The sequence below is a fragment of the Meriones unguiculatus genome, chromosome 19, assembly GCF_030254825.1.
Source record: "Meriones unguiculatus strain TT.TT164.6M chromosome 19, Bangor_MerUng_6.1, whole genome shotgun sequence".
Lineage (NCBI taxonomy): Eukaryota > Metazoa > Chordata > Mammalia > Rodentia > Muridae > Meriones > Meriones unguiculatus.
This window is the reverse complement of record NC_083366.1, coordinates 17,574,504-17,594,411: the sequence shown is the minus strand read 5'-3', so window position 1 is coordinate 17,594,411 and position 19,908 is coordinate 17,574,504. Positions and strand designations below refer to the sequence as shown.

Sequence of the window (19,908 nt, the reverse complement as noted above, 5' to 3'; positions counted from 1 at the left end):
TAGACTCAACGGTGGGCTTTGAGGAGCAATAAATGAATCCCTTAAGATATTCTGTATCGATCCAAAACCACTCAGGATACCAGAGATGTATTAATCACTATGGTTAAGGGAAAATTAGCTTTAACCTTTGTATTCAGTGAGTACCCATAACCTGTTCTAAATGTAAATATTATTTTCAAAAGGACAATTGATTTGGAACCTATTCATGTGGATCAATATATTTTGCTGTGCATTGTATCAATTAAGAAAACTAGTTCAGCCTGAAGCAGCCTTTGATAATTTGATCAAAACAAAAAAAAAAAGAAAGAAAAATAAAAAAGAACACAATGAACCTTATTACTCTCCAGTTAGTTAAACAAGAGCTATCAAAACAAATATGCTACCATCTTGGCCTAATGTGCTGCATCATGCAGAGTCTTGTTAGACCTGTATCTTTAAGCCGTGTGCGCTCCCAAAGCTGAAAATGTTCTTTCTATAGAAGCAAAGATCTCTTCACATCCCCTATTCCTTAACATTTCTTGAAAATGGTGCCAACTTTCCCCGCAAATTTTCATTCGAAAATGTTAAATATGTGTGAATATCATTTCATTCTGTGAGTGGCTTTGGAAAGTTTATATAAATTACAATTTGAGGGTGGTGTTCTGTTTTAGAAGTAACACTTTTTGATGGCTCATTTAAAATGATAATAGCCTCAAGTTTTTGCTAATGTGAAAGAACTTTTTTTTAAAAAAAATTCTTACATTTATCTTTACACAAGCTATATGCTCCTTGAGATATAAGTAAGAAATCTGAAGAAAGTAAGTTTTCTTTGATGCAATTCTATTTAATTTACAGGAAACTATTCTTTCATGCTAATGAAAGCACTTTCTATAGGATGTGAAAGATCCAATAATAGATTCTGAAAGGTCATTAAAAATAGTCAAACTTGTAATCTCATAGGCATAAAGCAAACACATAAGTGGCTCTACCAGATTTTGTGGTTGAGAGGGCAGCTGAGAAAAGAAAGAGCTGGGAGGTAATGACAGGGTCAGAAATAGACAATTTTGCAAATCAGCGTTGTATGTCTGGAAGTCAGTTAACCACACAGGCTCTTAAGGCTAAATCACTTTTCCTTTCATTTCTAGATGGGTAGAGTGAGGGGCCATGAGCTTGGAATGGGATCATCATGTGCTCTTCTTACATGCTCTAGCTATGATGTGAGCTGGAAGGGAGAAAGTTGGAGACATCAGCTGTAGTGGGCCAGGTCAGATGTCTTACTTACTCTTTTGTTCTTTGAGTTACTATATCATGAGGGTCTAACTCTGACGGCATGCAGAGACAGTGCTGGAGCCATGAAAGCAGCCACCCCTATGCACCTCTTCTTGATACTTCAGCACTATCAGCTGATTGGAGAAGAACTCTGCAGCAGATCCTCTAGCAGAAGTGACGGGGAGCTGCACACAGAGACACATCAAGAGAAAACACAAGGCACGTTTGCCTGCCATGACTTCTTCCACTAAAACCCCTGGGAGGACACTGCACCCCTCGGCATCATCCCATTCAGTCATAAGATGGCATCTCTGATTAATTTATCTTGACACCAAGCTAGAGAAAGTGGCACCAAATTGCATGAGTAATGTGTTTCAGAACTCAAAGCCACACGCATTTGACATGAAGATACAGTTGTAATAAGCCATAGCAAAATATAACTGCAGTTACTTTAAATTACCACTAGCCTTCCTGAAACTCCAGCTTGATTGGAAAACCCATTCCCTGTAAGTCAATGTCATCTCTGCCCTTGTCTAACTTGATTTCTTGGTTTGGTTAGCGATTAGTAAGTGAGTCCAGAGACACATGAGCCCTGTTAATTATATATACACACCCAAATGCAGAGTGTCACATGCTCACACACATGCACACACACACACACACACACCACTAGATGGATGGATAGTTAAATATAGATGCATGAAATATGTTTGTCATCTTTCAATCAACTCAGGCAAGCTGTTTGTCAAAGGCAAACTGAACAGTCCATCATGATTAGGGAGAAGACAGAGTCTTGGGTTCTTCATTCACAATTGATATCAATAAAGTTACACATGACTCTAAGAAATCCATTATTTTGATATAATATCTAGTTAATTTTATGGAAAAAAGAAAGGGCCAATGAAGTGACTCATGCATAAAGGAATAAGCTGTCAAGTTTCCTTGTGACTTAATTTAGTCCCAGGACTCACATGGCAGAAGGATAGAAATGACTCCTGCAAATTGACCTTTAACCCTCATATGTGGGCTCTAACACATGCCTTTGTACATGCATATATATGTGCACACATAAATAAATGTAAAAGAAAAACTTTTGAAAGAAGAATAAGAATCACTCTGTCTACTTGTTATGTTGTATAACAGAAACAATCTGTTAGCAAGATGAAAATATCCCTTCAGTCCTTTTATTGTCACACTATTAGAATTATCAAAACTGATTGGATTTCCAGGAGTAAGTAGAAATGCAACAGTAACTTTTTATAAAAAATGTAGCCAGCGGTGTTTTATTTTGGTCTTTTTCCAAAAATGGGATGAAATGATAACTTTTCTGTATATTCTGTGAAGATTGCGTTTGGTTTGAACAGGAAACATCATCATTTTGTTTGCACACAAACATCCGTGTGACTTCTCACCTGGGTTCATTCATTACTAGCTGTGACCTTAAAAATTCTTAACCTAGATAGTTAAATTTTCTGGGTGCCCTAGACTGCTAGATGTGCAGATGTACACATGAAGAAATCATTCTGATCAACAGAGACTTGTGTGCGGGCACAGCATCGCAAAGGGACAGAGGTTCTCAACATAGATGTCAAGAAGGAAGACAGAGGGAGTTTGATGAGTAATCTTTTAATGCATCTACATTTCTGTCTGTCCCAACATATGTAAAGAAACAGGGTGGGTCAGCTGTCTCTCTTTCAGCAGGCCCCTGTGTTACGTTTTGCTAATGTTCTTCAAGGAACATATGCATAATCTATGCTGCTGTGTGTGACAAGTCCTCATTTGAGAACCTGATTCTTGAAGCTGGTCCTTACTGGGTTGATCTTGACAAAAAGATTAGTTTTCTGCAAATACAGTAAAGGCTTTGTGGGTAACTGAAGGACAAGAACAAAATCCTAGATGGCAATTTTAACCCATAGCCAGATGAGTACAGCTGTTTTAATTATTCAATTAGTGCCAAGTGATAAAACTGGCAGAAAATGAAACTAACATCAGAAGAAGGAAAGGAACGAAGGGAGGCCTGTGGTGAATGAACAGCCATTTAGAATGACAGCATGGGAAATCAAAATTTCTTAGCTGAGACGCACTAGTTCTGTAACTTAGAGAAAACGTATTTTTAGTATTTTATTTTCCATAGATCATGAAACAAATGTCAAGCAGAATTATAAGAGGTTTTCTTCCTCTTGGTGCTAGAAGTGAGGGTGGGCCATGTGGGAAATAGGAATATTACTGTTGGCTTGACAACATTATGCTCAGAAAATATCAAAAAGCAAAGAGAGTTTAAAATGGGTATTTACATATAATATCCATGCATATTTACATTTAATATCATATTGGATTTAATTTTATTACTTTCCGGAAGGCAATTGGGAGAAAAATAAACACAGTGGAATGCTATCTCATTGGCATGCAGAATCAATATGGTAATCACATGGCTGATATAAACTCATAAAAAATGCTTCTGACATTTCATCAGAGCTTCTTAATTTAGTATTTACAATGTCTGTGTGAAATGATATAGTAGTTTTATTGTTTAATTATGGAAATGGTAGCATGTAGCAGATTCTTGACTCTTCTCCTTTAATTACTCTCAAATTGTTGAGTGCAAAAGTATAAAGTTTGGTATCCTTGTTAAGATAGCTATTGTTTATATTTAGAATAGTTTCTAATCCTTCCCAAAAATGCATTGGAAATAAAAGGGTTTTCCTCTCAAGGTAAGGACTTTTCTAAAAAGTAGTAACATAGAACAAGGGTGTAATTTTGGCAAGATAATCACAATCAAAATAGAAATGGTGGTTTTGAGTCAGATAATGTCCAAGAAATGATTATTCATGTTGCCCATGCCCCCTAGACTTATAATCTGATATTCCTATAAGGTGACGGGCACTTTCAAAATCAAGAGTTGATCTTCTGTTATTGCCCTATTTTCAATGTCTATAAATTTCAAATTGTGATATTTAGACTAGAAACTCTATGGTAAAGGGCGAGTTACAGTGAGTGGTAACCAATGCTTTAGTCGTTTACCAAATCATATCGAGAAATGAGAGTGGGCTCTAACTTTTGTTGCTAGGAATCTGCTCTTGTGTTTCTAGAATAATTTGGATGTGAGAATCTGTTTCTACGAGTCTCTGAGGTTGATTAAACTGATCACACTTCTTTTCTCCTTCCATTTCCCTCAGGAAACTTAATTGGGTGTGTCTTCATCTTCATGTGTGTGCCATGTTTGAGATAGAGTCTCCTCATGCCCAGATATGCCCAGTAGGTTACGTTAACTGGCCAGGACTCCCCAGAAATCTTCCTGTCCCAAATGCAGGATGACACACATGCCACATACTTGATTTTACTTTGCATGGGTTCTGAAGAACAAATTCAGGTCCATCTGTTTACAGGCCAAGTGTTTTACCAACTATGGTATCTTCTGTATTTGAATAATTCTGTATCATCATCATCATCATCATCATCATCATCATAGCACATATGAGGTGGTCAGAGAACAGCTTTGTAGAGTAGATTCTTTCCTTCTACCTTGTTAAGACAGGCTTATTCTTGTTTCTGTTGCTCTGCAAACTTCAACCTAGCTGCCCCATAAGCTTTTCGGATGATTCTCCATTCTCCACCTTGCATTAGAAGTGCTGTGATTACAGATGTGTGCCACATCTGGTTTTTGTGCTTGTACAGCAAGCACTTTTTACCCACAAAGCCATCTTGGAGGCTCTAATTTCAACAATTTGTATGTCTTGACTTATGCACTATTGCATGTCCCTGGGCATACCTATGTTACCAGCGTTGTAAACTTGTTCTTACAACCTCACTTACCGCCGTATTTCTCTGTGAGTAATAAATTCCCTCAATGCCTGAGACATAGTTCCCAGCTCCAAGAAAGACAGTATGAAATACAAGGCTGTGCTCTCAGTAGCATCCCCTAAAAGCAAAGTCCTCTGCTCCTCTGCAGAAGTTGTTTCTCGGGTGCTAAAGGCCAATCCATTGTATAGCAAATGGCCCCACTTAAACAAAGCAAAGCACAAGTTATAAAATTCCAGTGCCTCCAGAACTGATGGGGGCAATTCACCTTCTGTGTCGCTTCATAGAGGCTGCCACAAGGAACACAGCAAGAAGGCATTGATACAGTCACTTATTCAAGAATAAAAATGAGCAAGGTGCCAGGCCTGCTGACAGGGAGAGAGATGGGGCCAGCCTTATCGTCATGTTATTGCCCTTTGCCAGTTGCTATCATGCTATTAAGATAGAGCAGATTGCCCAGGTTTCAAAGCCACTGATTGGAAGGTGATAGTAAATTCAGGATTTTCTCTCTGCAAGTACTTCCCAGAACCTAGGTAAGGGTGAGTTGGTAAATAAAACACTTCCTCTTTAGGAAACAGTCATAAGGAGCAGTCCAAAGTGCTCTTATAGACAGGCAGATGTCTACACAGTGTGCTTTTACAGTAAAATGTGGCTGACAACCAGGTAATGGGCGCTAATGAAGAAGCAAGTTCAAAGAGTCTAATGACAGTCAAAGATCAAATGAATTATGGAGTTTTAGTTTGGGCAGCTGGCTCCTATCTTCAAGTTCCTAGGAATTGTCTATCCATAATAAATGATGCTTTCTAAACTCTAGTACCAGTTGAAGGGCATGGGAACTATTAATTTGCTCTTTTAATCTCTAAAGCCAAGAAGTACAGACACACAGTACTCCATGTTGTTAAGGAGATACAGCATATAGAAAAGCAATCAGCTCACATGATTCATAGATTCTCGATGTGTTAATTTTTCCTTCCAAAATTTCTTTGTAAACCCTGAGTGCTGTGTGTTTGTGTACATGCATGCTTGCATATGTGTTTGTATGTATGTGTGTGTGAGAGAGAGAGAGAACAAGAGAGAGAAAGAGAGGGAGGGAGAGAAAGAAAGAGAGTGTATGTTTTAGGGTCTTGTGTAAGCTAGTCAAATACTCTCTCAATGACCCAATCCCTAGGCTTGTAGTACACTTTGAGATGCGTGAACTCAGCAGCAAATGCCTGAATCAACCAATATGAATACTCCCTGCTGAGATGAACAAGGCACTGTGGTGTCATCTTCTACCAGATCTCTTCCTACATGGCATTCTCCTTCTCACAGGCTACATAGTGCTCTATCTTTTACTGGTTCCCTAGGAACTAATGATGCATTGTTTAGTCTTCCTAAGAGAAAGGAACCTGTGATGTCTCGTACGTGTTAAGTAAGATTTATTTGGGCATCAGTGATGGGGATGTTGGTCATATGAGTCAGTGTTAATGAATCCAAGGTCTTTAAATAGAAACAGATATTTAAAAGGTTATTATGGTTCAGTTAGTGAAAAGGTAAGAAGCCAAATCTACACTTTCTCAAGAAGTAACAGCCTACTTTTTGCCAATTCAGGGTTTGTAATAACTTTTATAAACAAAAAATTCATGAATTAAGTCTTAAAAAGCAATCACTGCTGTGTAGATTGAACGGTTGTTGTCTTTTTCATCCCAAGTTCTATTACAAATAAAATTTAGAACCTACTGATTAGAAGAAGTAGAAAGGTTCTGTAGTCTTGAAAATGACTCCCCTAACATATAAATGTTAGTCATTGGGAAGTTTCTCCATTTTCTGACACAGCTCAATGGAGGATATAGAAGAGAAGTATAAGTCCTTCTTTTCAGGTGTCAGATTCTACAGAAACAGTATTACACGTGTTGAATAAATAAATGAGTGGGCTTCCATAGTGATGAGAATGTGTTGGCAGTGTTATTGGCACCCAAGCTCTGTCCCTTTAGGAGGACAAGTCTGTTATCCATCTCCCTCCGAAAAGAACAAACAGAGAAATGCTTACTACACTCCAAAGTTATATTTTTACACTAAAGAACCTTATGGAATGTATGACATCAGTTCCCATATATAAATTATATTTCAGATCTTTAGTAGCTACATTTTTCTATAAGAATGAGTATTTCGTGGTTATAGGATGAGATACCATTGAAAGAATGGGTTCACAGCCTAGGAATGGTAGGAAATCAGGCTCACATGGGTTTCAGAACCAATAACATGAATTGATTTCTCAGTCTATGTTGGACACTGTTCTAAGTATCATGGAGTTAAGCCATAAAATGCACACTAAACTAAGAGACTATTTTTAACCCCATTTCAAACTGAAGCAAGCCAGGTACAAACATGTTGAGTAGTTTGCCAAAGTTACCAAGGTGATTAGGTGGCTAAACTGGGCTTTGAACCTAGGCCAGCAAACTGTAGATGCCTCATTTAATCACTACATGTAGCAGGCTCCCATAGTTCCTGTTAGGAAAAATGAATAACTCAGACAGTCCAAGACGTCTTTGTCCCTGAAGAAAGATAATGTAAGCTACTGAGAGGGGCATGTGCTGGTGTGGGAAAAAGTATAGGAAATAGAAGTTAGAAAGAACCAAATCACAATGTTTGGTTGGAACTACAGAAGAAAAGACAGGGTATAGCAGCCTTATCAAGAAGAGTGTGTCTAATTGCATTTGTTTCCCATCACATAACCCTCTAGTTATTTCTTCACTGACATCAATTTTTATGCTAGAGAGAGAAATCATGAAGCTCAGAAAGGATCCTAGACATTATTTTGCCTTTCCCCACCCCTTTTGTCTGTCCATCCCTGTGGTAATACTAGTGCTAAATGTCTTTCATACCTCAATGTTGCTAAGTGGTCCTTCATTTAGCCACCTCCTTTCCGGGTTACTGTTGCACGCCATGCTGCTTCTGTGTCTCACTCTTTCCAATCTATATAACCCATCTTGATGGATATTATTGAGGTTTAAAGTCAATGCTGCCTGAAATCTAGTGACGATTTCCTAGTGTCCTGGGAGTGAGCTCACCTCCATGCTCTTTATCTACACACTCTCATCTGTCCCTCTCTGTTATAATCTCAAAGTTCCATGCTTGTCCTTCAAATAAGTCTGTTCCCTTTCACCTCAGGGTCTTGGTACTTGCTGGACTCTCGGCCTTTGCGGTGCATACAAAAATCTATCCGATGAAATCCTGCTTTTTGAACGAGTGTCAGAATATAATGCAAGAAATGATTCCCAACTCATATAATTGGATTTCACCATGCTTGCCCCTGCAAAGCACTCCAAACAATTCTTATCATAGCTCTTACTTTTTTCCATTTAGGCAAAGACTCCTGTGCCCTGGGTTGGCTTCGCGCTCACTGTGTAGGTTAGGATAGACTTGAATTCTTGGTCCCCATGCTTGACCTCCTAAGTGCTAGGATTACAGGCTTTTACCACCATTCCAGCTTTGTCATAGACTTCATCCCAAAGCATCTTATTAATATCTTACTTGCATCTTATACTTATTAGATTATGATTTCCTAAAAAGAAAAACAAGGTTTGGCAAAGGATCCCCAAGACACATAGTAGCAACATTATAGTATTTTTAAAATGCTCTGTTATTTACCTGCTCTCAGATAAACCATGTGGACTTTGGGTCTCAGTTTAAAATGTATAGAAAGACATCCTAGGACATGTAGATCAACTAGGATGCCCCACTCGCTGGAAGTCACTGGGCTAACTTGGATCCAAGGGTGTTTTGTTAATTGACCACAAAGGTTGTTTTTAAAGATATGATATTATCTTCAAATACAGTAGCCTCCTAAGTTTCTCCAGCCTTCCATGTTCTGATCTCAAAGGCATCAGAGCTTAAGTCCACTAATTACAGATTTGTATGTTTATAGAATGTATTAATGAAGGGAATTCCATCTTATCTAAATAGTTCATGCCACATCCTTTGTAATAGGAGAACTATATTGTTGGTTAAAACATCATGCTAAAAGTTTGGGTACAAGTTGAGATTCCAAGGGTTTAACTGTCTTTGATGCCACAAAAGATGGAAAAAGATGGAAGAATTGCTCTATGTAGTAAGAAAAGTTGTTTGTGGTTGTTGGCAATGATTAGAATAGGGAATAGGGTTGAAAGAAAGAGACAAACACAAATAAGTAGAAAAGGCTTATGGATATCAGACACAATAATGTAGGACAAGATTAACAATTTTGAAAGCAAAGGCCATGTCTGACCTGCTGCCTATTTTTGCATATAAAGTTTTATTGGACCATAGCCATATTAATTTGTTTATATATCATCTGTGTTTGGTTTCACAATTCGAGGGCAAAGTTCAGTAGGTTAACAAAAACCACATGGTCCATAGAATCTAAAATAGTTACCATCTGCTTTTATATTGAAGGAAAAAAAAACATGCAGCTAGTGTGGCTAGAGAAATGGCCAGAGGCAGCACCCTCCCCTCATTACAGAGTCTCAACAGAAGTTTGCAGATCATAGAGGTCAGGAAGCAACCTCACATGCCACATAAGCATCGTGCCTCCTCAATTCTGTGGGAAGTGTTTGTTTGCTCATGATTTCATTTGAGGGCACTTTGTACAGAACACTGGAAGAACAGCTGTGTTCCACATCTGGAACAAAGCAACATTCCAGAGGTCCCCATCCAAAGAAGTGAGTTTATGCACCACGAGAGCCTAAGTATCGGCTCAGACTACACAGAACTCCCTGAGAGGAACTGCTCAGGATGCTCTAGATGACCCCCGACACACCCTTTTCCGACTGTATTTTCCCTTCTTCACTCTTGGTGGTTGAGGGGACCAAAGAGAACCAACAAGGAGTATTCCCCTGAGACTTGCAGAAAGTCTAAGTGAAATGTGTAATCTACGTATTATGGACATCAAAAGTCAATCAAAACAGAAGAAGGACTACATTGGCAAGGAGAGTTAATATGACTTCTGATTACACTTAGGAGTAAAAAGCAAAAAGAAAGGTTTATCCCGGTCTAAATTTTATACAGAATTTCTTAAATCCCAAAGGCATTCACGGCTGATTTTAAATTTTTATGTATTGTATTTTATTTTGTCAGACAAGATCTCATGGGGGCCAGCTCTCCTCAAACTCATTTTTTATCTAAGGGTGACCTCAAACTTCTGAATCTCTACCTCCAAAGTTTTAGGATTACAGGTGTGCCCTATCATACCCAGTGCTAGGAATGGAACCCATGGCTTGCTTGAATGCCAGACAAACATGCCACCAACCAAACCCTCTGAATTCACAATTAAAAGCCTTAGAAGTATCCACAGTCTCTTACTCCTAAGCCCCTAACACTTGCTGTCAGTCAGGAGGGTAGAGGTCAAAGTCTACCACCGAAACCCTACAGGGGATTATGAAGTGTGGCCAGCATTCCCCACCACAAGAATGAAGCACCTATTGATTTTGGGTACTTTAAGAAATAAATCAGAGTCAGATGAGGTGGCACACCCCTGTAAGCCCAGCATGCAGGGAAGCAGAGGTAGGTGGATCTCTGTGAGTTCGAGGTTAGCCTGGTCTACAGAGTCCAGTACAGCCAAGGCTATACAGAGAAACTCTTTCTCCAAAAACCATAAAACAAAAACAAAGAAACAAAACAAACAGGGAAGGAAGGAAGGAAGGAAGGAAGGAAGGAAGGAAGGAAGGAAGGAATCAAAAATATTTTGAAATTTACAAGTGTGGAGGGGTGGAGCTAGGTGAAGATGCCCATTTAAGACTGAGTGTTCCAAAATCAAGATAAAGGTTCTTATTTAAAAATTGCTTCTCAGGAGAGTGAGATGTGTATGTTAAGAGAACGCCTCAGTGTGATCCAATGAATTAAGCTGGTGAGCCTAGTGGATGTAGAGAGGAGAGCTATCCTAGAGCTGATAGTTTTGGGCTCTTCAAGATCTCTCAGAACAACCCCTGTGCTCTTGTCTCAGTTTTTCCATTGGCATTTATCTAATTTTTTTTGCTTACTCTGTGGCTTGAAAGAGAGAACAGGAAGTACTAGACAGTGTGCAATGGGAAGAAAATTCCCATGGGCTTCAGCAGTTCCCTGTCTCCATGCCCTTCTTATCATCTCTTCAATGGTAGTGGCAGTTGAACAAATTCCTGCAGTCCATACCAAAAAAACCTACCACATAAAAGTTTCTACAGTACCCAAGCAGACTTGTTTCATCGTCTTCAGGCTGTACCTTCCTTCCAGCATGTAGGAGCCATATTAAGCAGTCATAGTAATGCTTGCTTTGCATGCTCACAGTGGTTTTAAAGATCTAGTCTGCACTCATACAATCAAAATGGTGCTGGCTTCAGTGCAATCAATTGGCAAGTCAGGCTACCTTAGTCCATAGGGTGCTTGGTAATTTAGTCAGTCAAAGAAGAATGGTTATAAAATAATGACCCAAGTAAATGTCACGCCATGTTTTCATCACAGAAACTGAGCCCTGTTGCTCTTGCATATGTTGATTACTGAGAACTCTGGGGACGCGGCCTCCAATCCCAATAGATCTACAAGTCTCACAGAGCAGACTACTCTCAGCTGTTTGCCTGGAATTTCATAAATGAAGACAATCATCCGAGGCTGAGAGATTTTTGTAGGAAATTCTGTCTGCAGAAATAATTCACGGGTAATCATCTTCCTCCAGGGAATGAGAGGAGAAAGAGCAGATTCCCAGAGACACAAAGAGGCAGATGGCAGAGAGAAAGGGACTACTGCTGCCACTTTTGTTAATGATAAAAATAAGATGTCACATGAGAGCTTGTAGCACTCTTTCCCTGCCCTTCCCCAGAAGCATTGCCAATGCTCAGGCAATGGGGATATCCACTCAACTTCACCAAAAGATGTGGTGGGAAAAAAAAAGAATGTGGCAAAACCAACTCAATACTTCCCTGTCTTAAATTTTTTGTGCATAAATGCAGTATGTGGGCGTGTTTATGTGTGTGCACAAAGTCAGCAAGAAGAGCTGGCCAGTGAGCTCTAGGCGTCCTCCTGTCTCTACTTCCCCAGTGCAAAGATTACAGGTATGTACCACCAAACCTGGCTTTGTACATGGATCCTGGGCATCAAACTTGGATCATCATACTTCCGCAACAGCAAGCACATTACAGACTGAGCCATTCCCCAAGCTCCTGCATTGCCCCTTTGTGTCTTCCTTGTCCCTTACAGTTTCCCCTGATTTGTTCTCACTTAGATGAAGTAGTAACTAGCTAAGAATGTAAAGAAGGGTTCTCACTAACCTAACTATGTGGGACTAGAATTGATAGGATGCAAATTCCTCTTCCAAAATATGGCCTTTAGTCCACCCTTTCTGTTAGCATTCATCTGCTTTCTAAGTCTTGTGACCAGGGACAATTCAAACATGACAATCTTGGCTACGGGCTAGAAGCAATAGCTGTTAACATTTGCTAAGTGTGTGCTTCGGGCTGCTCTCACAAGCCATGGCTGGACTGCGTGCCCATAGCAACCTCTTATAAGGCACTTTAATAGATGCTGATATTAATCTCACCTTCTACTGGAGGCAACCTTGTGTATCTTGGAAACACAGTAAAAATGCCTTAGTTTTTTGTACAACAAAAGTGTGTCATGCCTGGCTGAATCAACTGGGAATGAAGAGAAGTTTCAAAACTGAAATAGAAAACCCGTCTTTATCATGGGTTGTATTTAGAAAGCATTCTTGTAGGGCAAGCTTTCCTTTTCCCCACTGCATCCTTGCCCTCTGGTCCTTAGCCCAAGCTCTCCATTCAGGCTTCTTAGCGTTCCTCATTGAAGAAACACAAAGGTCCCAGCAGGTGCAGCATCAATCCAAGCCCCCAAGGGAAGGAAGAAACTCACAAGTTATAGGCCTCCCTGGGCTAGCATGATTCTTTAATTTTTTTTCACTACTTCTTTAAAGGTTCTGGTCATTGCATCTCTTTTCCTGTGACTATATGTCCTTTTGTGTTGTTTTTCTAAGTACCACGGGATCCACTGAGAAGAGGCAGCACACTTAGTCCAATACTGGGGACTGAACCCTGGTTCATCATGTTTCACCTGCTGCTTAGGGCCTGGAAGGCTTCGCTTTCACAAAGAGAAAGGCATCTGGGGATTTGTTTTCCACTCCAGGCTAAGTAAAAAGCCAACACAGACTCCTTTTCACCCTGATTTTCTTGTGTGCTTACATCCAATTGAGGAACACATTAGCTGTTTCATTGCTCTATACTATGCCATAAGTTCAGGCTGTAAAATCCCACCATCTCCAAAGAACTTGGGTTAATACCAAAGTTTTCATTAATTCAAAGGGGAGAGTCATTTTCAAGTCAAGATCTCCCCAACATATTTATGTTAGAAAAGAACTTGTCTTGCCAATGGGCACAGAGTTGGGAGATGAGAATGATCTAGAGCAGTAAATCTTGCCAACCTGTGTTTCATATGTGCTTAACAGCATGAACATTTCTTAAATATGATCAACAGATTCATGCCCAGGAAGCCTAACAGTTACTGACAAAGTTCTCATGAAGGAGATAAAGAAAAAAATTAAAAATAAACAAATCTTCTAGAATTTTCTTTTCTAAGGTTTTGTTTTTGAGTTTGCTTTTTGGGTTTGGGTGAAGGTTTTTTTGTTTTGTTTTTGGGAGAGAGTGGCTAAAGCTGAAATTTAATCTTTTCAAGGGTTCCTATGCTATTGGGCCAAAACAGAGTAATTCTTCAGCTGGCTGACTCCAATAGAGGCCAAAATATATTTTCTGTTTGGTGTGTTTAATCGACACCTTATTAAAATGTGCTTTCTTCTGTATATTAATTTTGGAGTTCTCAAATCCTGAAAAAGAAATCAATCTTTAATTACCTGCTTAGAATAGGATCTTAAGATGTTGCATGTTCCCCGTCAGCACTACAGACCACATACCAAAAGTTGCAGGACTTGGAAGGACTTCTTATGTTTTAGGGTTTTTGTTTGTTACTTGTTTTCAGCATTCCTTAAAGTCTACGAAATAGACACGTTACTAGGTTTTGTAAACTAAGAACACACTGGAGAGTCCTCCAAATTCCAAACTCTAGGCCGGTGACATTTAGCAAATTATTGCTGGGACTGAGGAGATGGCTTCACGGGTACAAATGTTTACTGCGCAAGCCTGAAGACTTGAGCTGGAATCTCTATCACTCAAATAAAAAGTTAGGCGTGGCTGCCTGTAACTCCAACACTGGAGGCCAAGAGAGGTATATTCTGGGAGCTTCCTGGCCAGCCAGCCTATCCAAAGGAGTGAACTTCAGACTCAGTAAAACACTCTGTCTTAAAGGAATAAGCCAGAAAGTGCTACAGGACGGCACCTGATATCTTCCAAACATGCACGCAACATGCTTGCACACAGGCATTAAAATTAGAAATCAAATTTTAAATTTTAAAAAGAATCTAATGCCAAGTGGCTCTTGTAACTGAGTCATAAATTTCTTAGAATAATCAGAGTTCCTTAGCTCCCAACAGAAAACATCCAGAAGTTCTCTTGAGTGAAGCCCTCTATAATCTTAGCTGATTCCTGAAAGAAATTGTGTGCATTTTAAGCAGGTCTGCGTGACTTCATACCTCACGGCCTTGAACTTCTCCATAAAACCTCTGAATAAAGCTGAGGTGCATCCCTATGGGAGCTTTATTTGAGCTGATAGTGCTGTTTGTTAGGAAGCTGTGGAACCTTTAGGAACAGAGCATCACTTTTGCACAGTAGGATCCTTCTTGAATGTGATGTCAAGGGCTAGTTTTGGCCAAGTGAGCTCCCTGCTTCCTGAACACCACAGCCATGTGACCCACTGCAAGTTCCCATTTCCATGGCCTTTCAACATGATAAGCCAAATCCTCCAAAATAAATCCTTCCACTCTTATGTTGCTTCCATCAGGTACTTGGTTAGACAACTGGGAAAAGCTAGTGTGGTGTGCTTTCAAAGAAAAGGCTTCAAAGAAATCTTTGCGTGTTTAGCTCTCCAAGGAGAAGTAGAATTCAGTTAGTAATGTGCCATTGGTAATGACATTTTCAGATGCTTGTCAGCTATCTTTAAAACTGTGAGTGCTCTCAGAACTGCTTTCCGTGAGTCCTCAGTGGATCTGGAAAGACCTTGACAGATGAGGGTAGGACAAACAGAGAAATTGCAGGATATCAGAAGGCCTTTGGGTGCAGAGAACATGGAAGAACCTAATGTCTTGTTCACTGTTCTCTTGCTGTAAACAGACACAAGGATCAAGGCAACTCTTATAAAGGAAAACAATCAACTAGAGGCTTGCTGACCGAGGCTTAGTCTGTTATCATCATGGCAGGCAGCATGGTGACAGGCAGGAGTGACACTGGGGAACAAGCTGAGAGCCACATACTAATTCAAACACACAGAGAGAGCCTGGGCCTGGTGGGGGCTTTTGAAACCTCAAAGTCCATGCTCAGTGATGCCCTTTTTCCAAAAATGCCAAACACCCCTATCTATCTAATCCTTCTCAAATAGTGCCACTCCATGGAGACTAAGCATTTAAATATATCAGCCTATGGAGACCATTCTCATTCAGAGCACTACGTGCCTGTTTGCCTCATGCTCCATCTCTGCGCATTGAAAACTGTCTCAGATTTTTCTTTATTGAGTTGTTACCACCTGCCACCAGACAGCTGTTGATCTCAGTGGATAAGATTCTTGAACCAAAATATAAAGAACCTGGTGTGAGGAAAGAAGAAACAAATTGGTCTTAATAAGACCCTGTCTGACTCAAATAAACCCTCCTAGAAGACTCTGGAGACCTTAGAACACTTCAGCTTCTACAAATTAAACTTTCTACACAATATCTTTAAAATCTCTTTCTCCATGAATGTAAGCCCCACGAGAGCAGACCTTTCTACATCTTGTGTGTGCCTCACTGTATTCAAAATGTTTGACTTATTAACTGGGGACTTCAGGTTGCCATATTCTTATCTAACTTCTTAAAAACAGCAAAGTGAATGCCACAGTCAAAAACTCAAGATTGCTGTGTCTAGAGAAGCAAATAATCCATTCTTGAAATGCTAAAAGTGCTCCCAAGACAAGAAAGGAAGCCAGGGAAAAAAACTGGAGTGCTTACCAAACAACTACACACTATCCATTCTGTGTGTGTCTCACTAGCCTCTCCTCCCCATATTTTAGCAGCGCATGACCTTCATTTTGGAGTTAAAATAAATGATACCTCAGATTAGTTTATCTCCATTCATTTCCTAGAGGTGGCTCACAGGAGTCTGACTAGGCAGACTGCCTCTTTTCCAGGCCACTGCCCCAGAAATGTGTAGCTAGAGAATAAAGAATCTCCAGAAAGGTTCATGACTACACATCATGGTCACATTTTAACCCTGAGCCTCACAGCTTCAGCATGTAGAAAGAACCAACACTTTGAATCCAGCTGAGTTTATGAACACTGGTGCTAACACAGGGACTCCATCTTCCCTGAAGAGCTATTAACACTGGATCCTGGACTCTGGTGGGATGTGTCCTCGGTTTATCCAACCTCACTGCTTTCAGCCTCTGGTTCTACTGTTTCTCAGTGCTGGGTTTGTCTATCTTCTATCCAAATCCATTTTCTCATGCTCTGAAGTTACCTCAAAACTAAGAGTTTTCCTTCATGACTTAGAGGAAAACTAAAGCTTGTAAAAGACACTGCTATTCCTGAGAACTATCTTCAGAATGAGCAAATTGGGCTTTAAATTACTATAGATGTGGAATACCTAGAAAAATCTGCCAACTGATTTTTACCTCTTTTTTGAAATTTTCCCTCCTTAAATTTAATTCTAACTCTCTTTATATCATCTGAGATAAATGTCTTACCATGATGCCTTTTGCTACATAAACTGCACCTTGTTATTACTTAAACTGCATTCTCTGTGCTTTACTTAAACTCGGGTACTTTAGGAATAGCCATTCTTGCTGGTAAAAGAAACAGTGTATTTGAAGTTAACTGTTATCTGGGGAGAATGTTAGAGAGACCCACATCTTCCATATTGGAAAATGAACTGAAGGTACATAGTTTTAGGAATCTGGACACTGCAAAAGATGTTATTCATTAGGTCTTTGCATAAGCAAACCATTGCAAAGCACAACTGAAGAAATATTAGGCTTTCCTAAGACTGTTAAACAGTAACCTATTCGTTGTTTCACCCCTCAAAGAGTTTTAGCTAATGATTTCTTATTGATGAATTCTACTAACTATACTATTCACTGTACCCTCATTTCACAAGTTAGATGATAAAAGAATAATAGAATAATTTTGTGCCAAGCAAGACACTCCATCTGCTTTTGTTTGTTACTTTTCTCCTAGCCCATCGCCCACTTCCTCCAAATGCTTCCTCTAATGCAGTAATTTTCCTTTAGCACAGACCTGTGATTTTAATCAGTCCATCTGTGTCACTCTGTGTGGGGGAAGGGACTGAGTAATCTGTGTTTATTATGTTTACATCTTCAGTGTAAGGGTATATCTGTAGGCTCACAGTGGCTTGCTGAAATACATTAAGCAATTGCAAAGATGATCCAAGCATCCTCAGCCCTCACCTACTTTTTCTTTCTTTCTTTCTTTTCCCACTATGTTAGAAATCAGGCCAGAAGTAGTGTGCCATCTGGGTAGAAAATAACCCTGATATACCTAGCATCTTGATTGGAGCACACTAGGGTCTCTAATCAACAATGACTGGTCCCCTAACTGTAAAGCGTCAGAAGCCAAACTCATGGAGAACCTTTCCTCATTATAGTGACAGGACTCAAGCGACTAGTCATAACCAGACCCGTTGGGTGGAGGTTGTCACTAAATGCTACAAAATCTGCTGTAGTAATTAAGCCTGGGCTTCATAAAGGAGTGAAATTTGAACAAGGGCAAAGATGGAACCTGTTAATAACATCAGAAGGTCTTATGGGTTGGAAGGCAAATAAACGTGGATGCGCTAGATGGGGTGAGAGAGTGAATTACCTAACATCTGCCTCGTAGTTACAGCAAATTCATCACCTTAGAATTATTGACTGTGAAACTGCCGAAAACGTTACTGCAGGTAAACAAGGCATAGGTGAGCATTCTAGCTAAGATTTCAAAGAGATGGCTCCCACTTTCCCCATAACTCTCATTCTCTGCACTCATGAAGGAGCTTTGTGGGGTTCACAAAGTGTACATTTTTATGCCTCATTAGATAAAATGTGATGTCACAGAGTGACAGTTGCCAGGGGAGCTCTAATTTGGAACTGCCAACGTTAGACACCTTACGACTCGCGACTGTGGTATAGCATTAAACTTTTCTCACTGAATGTCTTAAAAAAAATAGCTGTGAACATCCATTCAAATACCTACTCATCGTGTTTTATTCCTATGACTAATCACTTTCAGGTTCAGCCTGACATTTGGAACTTTTTTTTTCTTCCCTAAATGGAAGACTTTGAATTAGCACAGACACCTTTTCTCATTAGAAACGGAGCCAAACTCTTGGTGAGTTTGAGCAAGCTGAATGATGGAGGGAAAAAAAAAAAACACACTCATCAAAATATGTGACTGCATTTTGAAATTGTCCTTTGGACCCAGAACTTCACATAAACACAGAATTGACCCAAAGGGCTTAGGACTCATTCCTTGTGCTGCTTGCTTAGTTTTGTGTCAAATTGACATAAATTAGAGAGTCAATTTGGAAGACAGAACCTAGATTGAGAAAATACCTCTGTCATGTTAAGCCTGTAGGCAAATCCTTAGAGGTATTGTTTTCCAAATTAATGATTGATGTGAGAGGGCCCAGCCTACTGTGGACAGTGTCTTCCAAGGGGCTTAGACACCATAAAAATGCAGTCTTGGCAAGCCGTGAGAAACAATCCAGTAAGCACTGTTCCTCCATGGCCTCTGCTTCAGTTCCTGCCTCCAGGTTCCTGCCTTGAGTTCCAACCTTGAGTTCCCTCTATGATAAACTGTGAAAACTGAATCATGGAAGCTAAAATAAACCCTTTCTCACACACACCCCAGTTGCTTTTGGTCATCCCTGTCCCAAAAATCATACTTCCAAACTGTTACTAGAGACCATGGCACTTAGAAATGTTCCTTTTAAAAATTCTAGAAGCTCTACAAAAGCAAGGGTAAAAAACATCCACTCCATCGCCAACCATTCTGGTGGTAAATAGCTTAAAACTTCACAATATAGTTACATATACTCACTTAAGATGCTAAAACCCTGGAAGGAAACTATGTTTTGAAGAAAATTTGAAACTGTAAGTTTCATTGATATAAGTAAGCAGGATTTTGGTGACTCACTCACCATCCTTTTCTTTTTTGGAAGAATATCCACACTTAACTTTCAGGTCCTCCCAAAAGTTTTAAGTATAACACAGATGGAATTCTTCCAATAAAAAAATACTCTGTAAAGTAGGATATGGAAAAGTGGGAAAGTGTTGAGCAAAATTTCCAAAAATCTGGCCAAACCTCTGATGCAGTGTAAATTATAAGTGGTAGGGGTGGAGGTGGGGGGACCTACTTCCCTTCCTAGCAAAAGAACGGCTGGGCTGCACTTTTTCGAGTTTCAGTTTGCTTGCAGAATGGGAAGATGCTAACAAAACAAACTTGCTGGTGTTGTCATGAGAAGCAACACAAACGACTATGAAATGCTTTACACCAACTATGCCTCACACACAGGTGGCCTTGCTGTTGCTTGTTTTTGTCCCAACAGCTTCCTTCCCCTCCCTCACATCTTTGATTTCAGGGACCTCCAAAGCTCAGGCTTTATTCTTAAAACTAAGTGAAAATTGGAGAGGCTATTATTCCTGAATTTTTCCCAAGACTGATATGAACCAAAACTTCCACCCACTGGAGCAAAGGAGATGGTACCTTCTTCTGACTTAGAGATGCAGATATGG

General features: G+C 39.8%; 1 protein-coding gene across 4 annotated transcripts in view; it reads left to right on the top strand.

Annotated features, from left to right (window-relative positions):
• Window positions 1-19,908, top strand: part of Celf2 (CUGBP Elav-like family member 2) — an 860,969-nt gene that overhangs the window by 151,240 nt on the left and 689,821 nt on the right. The gene's annotated exons all lie outside the window — the stretch shown is intronic.